Raw genomic sequence first — 7,905 nt, 5'->3', positions numbered from 1 at the left:
TTCATTTGCGATGTGATTTGCTGAACATTTTGCTCATTTTGAGCATTTGTTTGACATTTGAGTATTTACAGTGCCTTGCAAAATTATTCATACCCCTTGAACTTTTTCACATTTTTCCACCTTACAACCACGAACTTAAAAGTTTTTTATTGAGATTTTATGTGATAGACCAACACAGAGTAGCACATAATTGTGAAGTGAAATGAAAATGATAAATGGTCTTCAAAATTTTAAACAAATAAAAATCTGAAAAATGTGGTGTGCATTAGTATTCAGCCCCCTGTACTCTGATACCTCTAAATACAATCCAGTGCAATCAATTGCCTTCAGAAGTCATCTAATTAGTTAATAGAGTCCTACTGTGTGTAATTTACTCTCAGCATAAATACACTTGTTCTGTGAAGGCCTCAGTGGTTTGTTAGAGAACACTGAAGAACAAACAGCATCATGAAGACCAAAGAACTCACCAGACAGGTCAGGGATAAAGTTCTGGAGAAGTTTAAAGCAGGGTTAGGTTATAAAAAAAATATCCCAAGCTCTGAACATCTCAAGAAGCACTGTTCAATCCATCATTCAAAAATGGAAAAAGTATGGCACAACTGCAAAACTACCAAGACATGGCCGTCCACCTAAACTGACAGAGCGAGCAAGGGTCGAAGAAGCATCCAAGAGGCCCATGATCACTCTGGAGGAGCTGCAGAAATCCACAGCTCAGGTGGGAGAATCTGTGCACAGGACAACTATAAGTCATACACTCCAAAAATCTGGCCTTTTTGGAAGAGTGGCAAGAAGAAAGACATTGTTGAAAGACAGGCATAAGAAGCCATGTAGGGGACACAGCAAACATGTGGAAGAAGGTGCTTTGGTCAGATGAGACCAAAGTTGAACTTTTTGGCCTAAATGCAAAGCACTGTGTGTGGTGGAAAACTAACACTGCTCATCACCCTGCACCCACCATCCCCACTGTGAAACATGGTGGTGGCAGCATCATGCTATGGGGCTGCTTTTCTTCAGCAGGGACAGGGAAGCTGGTCAGAGTTGATGGGAAGATGGATGGAGCTAAATACAGGGCAATCCTGGAAGAAAACCTGTTGGAGGCTGCAAAAGACTTGGGACTGGGAAGGAGATTCACCTTCCAGCAAGACAATGACCCTAAACATACAGCCAGAGCTACAATGGAATGGTTTAGATCAAAGAATATTCATGTGTTAGAATGGCCCAGTCAAAGTCCAGACCTAAATCACATTGAGCATCTGTGGCAAGACTTGAAAATTGCTGTTCACAGACGCTCTCCATCCAATCTGGCTGAGCTTGAGCTATTTTGCAAAGAAGAATGGGCAAAAATTTCAGTGTCTAGATGTGCAAAGCTGGTAGAGACATACCACAAAAGACTTGCAGCTGTAATTGCAGCAAAAGGTGGCTCTACAAAGTATTGATGCAGGGGGGCTGAATACTAATGCATATCACATTTTTCAGATTTTTATTTGTTTAAAATTTTGAAGACCATTTATCATTTTCGTTTCACTTCACAATTATGTGCTACTCTGTGTTGGTCTCTCACATAAAATCTCAATAAAAAACTTTTAAGTTCGTGGTTGTAAGGTGGAAAAATGTGAAAAAGTTCAAGGGGTATGAATAATTTTGCAAGGCACTGTACAAGACAGTACGTTCCTTTAGGAATATGCAGATTGGTGTGTGAGAAAATGACCCTGTGGCACTCTGAACTAACATAGCTTGATATCATTGGCCTCCGTCCGTCTTAAAGAGACGATGGGTTTCGGTCATGGTCGGCATCTTCTTTGGTGGCTGAACAAGCCAATTCTAGAGTGGCAGTCTCTGCCACATCCTGCACAACTGAATGTGGTGGTGTTGGCAGAAGGTGCCTTCTGTCGCCGCTGGTCTCTGAGTTGGGATCTGGTAGCTTCAGCTTCCTTCACCCCTGCTTTGACAATTTGTCTCCATGCTGACCGGTCAATCGCTGTTTCCTCCCATGAGTTTACGTCGATGTTAGCCAACTTAAGATCTCTCTTGCACACATCTCTGTACCTCAGGTGCGGGCGACCAGTTGGACGTGAACCGCATTCAAGCTGGCCATATAGGAGATCTTTCGGAATACGTCCTTTCCCCATACGGCGAACATGTCCAAGCCATCTCAGGCGGCGTTCACTGATCGTTGCAAATAAGGTCCTGGAACTGGACCTCTTGAGAACATCAGTTTTTGTTACCTTGTCCTTCCATTTAATTCCTAGGATCCTGAGAAGACACCGCATGTGAAAGGTATTGCGCTTTGCCTCTTGTTTGGCATATGTCGTCCATGTTTCACTGCCATAGAGGAGAGTACTTAGCACACAGGCCTAGTACACCTTTAGCTTGGTGTTTATGGTCAGGTTTTTGTTTCCCCAAACTCTTTTGTTGAGTTTGCTCATAACGGAGGCTGCTTTGCCAATTCTTGTGTTTATTTCAGCATCCAGAGACAAGTTGTTTGTGACAGTGGATCCCAGGTATGTTAATCGATCAGTCACAGCAAGCAAAGAGCCATTGATCGATATTACCAGAGGGCTTGGAGCATCTTGGGCCATCACCTCAGTCTTCTTTATGCTGATTGTTAAGGCAAACTTTTTACAGGCATTTGAGAACCTGTCCATCAGGTGTTGGAGTCCATCGGGTGTATGGCTCACAAGGGCTGCGTCATCAGCAAATAGTAGCTCCCTAAGGAGCACGCGTGTTACCTTTGTTTTGGCGCGTAAGCGGGCCAGGTTGTAAAGTTTGCCATCATGGCAGGTGTGGATGTTGACCCCATCGTCGGAGGACTGGAAGGCATACATCAAGAGCAGTGAGAAAAAGATCCTGAACAGTGTTGGGGCAAGTACACAGCCCTGTTTAACTCCACTGAGAATCGGGAAAGGCTTGGAGGTACTACCCTCAAAGCTGGCAGTGCTTTTCATGTTGCTGCTGAAGGACTTGATTATGCTGAGCAGCTTTGGTGGGCAACCTATCTTCTCAAGTAGCCTGAACCCTCCACTACAGCTTACGAGATTGAAAGCCTTTGTGAGGTCGACAAAAGCAAGGTAGAGGGGTTTCCGCTGCTCCCGACACTTTTCCTGTAACTGTCTCACTGAGAATACCATGTCGATAGTGGAGCACCCCACTCTGAACCCACATTGTGCCTCTGGGTACACACGGTCGGCTAGTACCTGTAGTCTGACAAGAACCACACAAGCGAAGACCTTCCCAACTATGTTGAGAAGCGAAATCCCATGATAGTTGTTGCAATCAGTTCTATCCCCTTTGTTTTTATACAAAGTCATAATATTGGCATCCCGCATGCTCTGTGGCACCTCACCTTCGTTCCAGCATAAGCAAAGAAGTTCATAAAGGTGTGGGAGAAGCGCTGGTTTTCCTTCCTTAACTACCTCTGGTGGGATTGCATCATTCCCTGGTGCTTTTCCACTAGAGAGGGCATCAATTGCCTTCTCTAACTCTGCCATAGTAGGCTCTGTATCTAGTTCTTCGAGGACTGTCATTGATGGAATGCTGTTTATGGCCTCCTCGGATACTGTGTTCTCCGTGGAGTACAGCTCCGAGTAATGTTCAACCCACCGATCCATCTGTCCCTGTCGGTCAGTGATGGTGTCACCAGTTTTTGCTTTTAAGGGGGCTGTTTTCTTTATGGTCGGACCAGTGGCCTGCTTAATGCCATCATACATGGCCCTAACATTGCCAGTCAAGTATGCATGTTCTATGGAGGAGCAAAGCTGTAGCCAATAGTCATTTGCGCATTTCCTTGCTAGTTTTTGACTACTAGCCTTAGCGTTCTTTAGCAAGAGTAAGTTCTGCAAAGTGGGGTCCCTCTTCCATTTAACTAATGCTTCTTTTTTGGCCCAGGTTGCTGGCTCCATAACCATAAGGTTGGCTTCGTACCAGTCAACATTTCTCTTTTCCTTCCTCCCAAATGCGGCAATAGATAGTTTTCACTGACATCACGGCATCCCGGGGAACGCCCCCCCAGCCGCCATCTTGGGGGGCAAACAAAACAGACCATTGCCACTACTGGCTACGTTATCTCGGACGAATTTATCAAGTTATATAGTCAGTTTTCTAAAATAAAGAACAATGTCGGCAAAATCAAGCAAACGGAAGTATATGGATACATTGGACGACATCTCATGACAACAGTATGCAGCCAAACTGTCCTTGATTGGGGGAATTGACCTCTATGAAGTGGACAAAGAAGCATTTTCCAGTGACTATGCAAGGCTGCCATCCATATCGTACCCTGATATTGTGAACTATTTTGTAAATACTAAAAGCACCTACACACTTGACGACCTCAAAGCATACAAGTTGCTGGAGTCATACAATTATTTTGTCTGTGGCTGGGTCCGCGAAGTCCACCATATAAAAACCAGTAAGAGCCGTGTCCTAATTACAGCCAAGGTATGTAAACATTGGAATTTTAGACCTCTCAACACTGCATATAAATATATGTGTGTGTATAATATTGAGTTGATTTTAGACAAATTTTACATCCATTAGTGGTATTACAGCACCATGTCAGTATAAACTTTGTAATATAATTAACTGGTATGTAGGCTTGTTACATTTTGTGTTTGTTATGATAAATATGACAATTTATAGGCCAGTAATAATCATATGTTTGCAGCCTTGTACCAAATGTTTTTATAAATTTAAATTTATATCATAATACATGAATATGTATATATCAAATATTCTACATAATTATAATCTAAATATAAGCCCCTAATTTTTTGGTGTGAAAATGTGAATGACAGCTTACACATTGTATTTTTCACATTTTGCAGGTAAAACATTCCCAGTGATTGAGTGACCCACCCTTATTACCATGGGCAATTGTGCAAGAGGATGGGGTCATCCTTACAGGACACTGCACATGCATGGCCGGTTTGGGTGAGGTGTGCAGTCATGTTGGGGCACTCATTTTTGCAGTTGATGCTGCAGTGCAGGTCCGAAATTCCCAAACCGTGACACAGGTGCCTGCTTACTGGCTTCTTCCAAGTAGTCTGTCGAAGGTGGAGTATAGTGAAATTCAAAACATTGACTTCCAGTCTCGCCAATCATTGAAGAGGAAGCTGGACAACACACTATCATGTGGAACACCTCAAACGCCTTCAACTGACCAAGGATCACAGAAACTTCCAGAAATCCTACAACCCACTAGTGAAGAATCTGCAGTGTTTTTAGAAAAAACTCTTTGCAACAAAAGACAATGCTGTGCTTCTGTCAGTCATGCCAAGTTATTCAGAACATTTTGTCCCATCATCACTTGGAGAAACATTCCCAGATATTCTGACAGAACTTTATAATGAAGAGTATGCTGGAGCATCAAAAGAGGAATTAATTGAACATTGTATGAACAAATTTGAAACAATAAATGTGTCTGAAAGTCAATGTATTAATGTAGAATTAGAAACGAAGGATCAGTCCTGTAGTAAATTGTGGTTTAGGTTTAGGGCTGGGAGAATCACAGCATCTCGTATGAAAGCGGTGTGTTCAACTAATGTTGAAAATCCTTCCAAGAGTCTGATCAAGGCTATCTGTTATCCAAATTCTGTATCTTTTGCCACAAAAGCAACAAAATGGGGTTGTGAACATGAAAAAATTGTACTTGATGCTTTCTGTGAAGTTATTAATAATTCTCATGAGAATTTCAAATGCGAGAAAAGTGGGCTAATGCTGAATCCGAAATATCCATATATGGGTGCAACCCCAGATGCTGTTATATCATGTAACTGCGGTGGAAATGGTATAGTAGAGGTCAAATGTCCTTATTGTTATAAGGAGTCATCATTTACAGATATTCCTGAAGAAAAGTCCTGTTTGGAACAAAGTAATAGTTCACTGATGCTCAAAAAGTTTCACCAATATTATTACCAAGTTCAAACTCAAATATTTGTTAGCAACAAAGAATTTGGTTATTTTGTTGTTTGTACAGGGAAAGACATGCATGTTGAAAGACTTGAACCAGATGAAGATTTGTGGAACAACATCATTGAAAAATCCAAGAAATTCTTTGTGCAGGTATTACTGCCTGAGCTTGTTGGCAAATTTTATTCCAGACCCCAGCCTTATAAAGTAAACATTCCTCAAGATCAGGACACATGTAACATTTTGAGAGATTTTAATGCTCATGCATTTGGTTCATTGTTTGCCTCAAAACAAATTTATTTTGTTCAACAGCCAAATGTGTCTCAAATAATCTGTTATTGTAAACAGCCATACCAGCCAACAGATGATCGAATAGTATCTTGCAGAAATGAAAACTGTGTGTATGGTTCATTCCATGTGAAATGCATGAATTATAAGTGCGTGCCAAGTATTAAAGCTGCCTGGTATTGTCCTGACTGTAGAAAACTTCCCCAGTTCAAGAAAACTAAAGGTGTGAAAAATTCCACAAAATGAACCCTGCAAGATTGTATGTATTAAATGTAATATCTTTATTCAAACCATCTGACACTTTGCACTGCATATATGTGCATCAGAAATGACCCAATATTGTTAACATTAATATACCATTCTAACATTTTGTACCTGTAAAATAAATGAACATCTTCAGTCTGTTACTCGCTGTGTTTTTTTCATTTTAATTGAAAGGCACAACAGAACCATATACATTTCCTAGACAACAACAGACCGTAACAATCTTGTCAATAGTTGGGATTTCATTTTCTGATGTCAACAAATAATCAATAGGTACCGTACCAGACAATATGGTGTACTTATTTCTCACTAACCCTATTACTCGCTCGACATGTACGCGAACATGAGAAATATTCCTTGTGTTTTCAACATTAAGTGCAGACAGTTGGGATCTACCCTTTGTGAAGGCAGGAATTTTAACCTGTGCACATTTTAGCCCGACACTGTCTGCAATGTCAAAACCCCTGTCTGCCAAAATTAGATCCCCAGGCAACAATTTCTCTAAAATTCCACTATTTTCAGTAATATGCTTGTCACTTGCACGCCCACCCCAGCCCTTTGACAAAAATGACACTGAACCCTGTGGTGTTACCCCAATGAGATATTTCACGGTGTTGTGGTGTTTATATGAAGACCAGGTTTTTGCTCTTGCTGACAAATTTGATGGTCGTTCGATAAATATCTCAAAACAATCTATAATGACACAGACTTTTACACCAAAATGTTTTCTAAACTCCATTGGCATAGATAACCGCAAATGTTCTCTCTCTGGCCAGTAAATAAAGGATTTCAATCTTTCATACATTACATGAATCACAGTGACAAAAGTCCTAGAAACAGTTGCTTGTGAAACACCAAACCTGTAACCCAAGTCTTGCACAGGAAAGTTGTGTCTTAATTTCATTGGAACCAGTAACATTTTTTGAAATTTACTTAGTGTTGATCTGGAGCTCTCTGGAATAAAAGGAGAAATAAATTCAAACAAAACAAGCAAAGTCTGAAAACTTGGAAGTCCTGTGTAATAGTTCACTTTGATGTTATTGTCACGGAAAGAGTCTGAAGATGTTATTTTTGAATCATCAACCATGGATTTCAGTTCTAAATTTTCGCTGAGCAGTCTTTGACACTCTGTTGCAGTTTTCTGGCAAATGTCAAGATTACATATGGAGGCTGCAGTGTCTTTTGTGCTTTCTGTACCCACATCCACTGTTTCTTCCTTGCATGTACTTGGTGTGGACTCGGCAAAGTGTTGAGGCTCTTCTACGAATGAAGCCAACTGTAGAAGTGCACCAGCTGCTTCAAACTGCTCCTTCTTTGCTTTCCTGGCTTTAGCCCTCTCATACCTGGTGACCTGGTTGCTCAACATGGTTGCTTTTGGATCTGGACTAACACTTTCTGCAGCCAGTTTTCGTGAAGGTGCCCAATCAGGGTTGGTTGTGTCATACA

Source organism: Neoarius graeffei, chromosome 17 (assembly GCF_027579695.1).
Source record: "Neoarius graeffei isolate fNeoGra1 chromosome 17, fNeoGra1.pri, whole genome shotgun sequence".
NCBI lineage: Eukaryota > Metazoa > Chordata > Actinopteri > Siluriformes > Ariidae > Neoarius > Neoarius graeffei.
The sequence above is the reverse complement of the archived record's forward strand: the minus strand, read 5'-3'. Positions refer to the sequence as shown.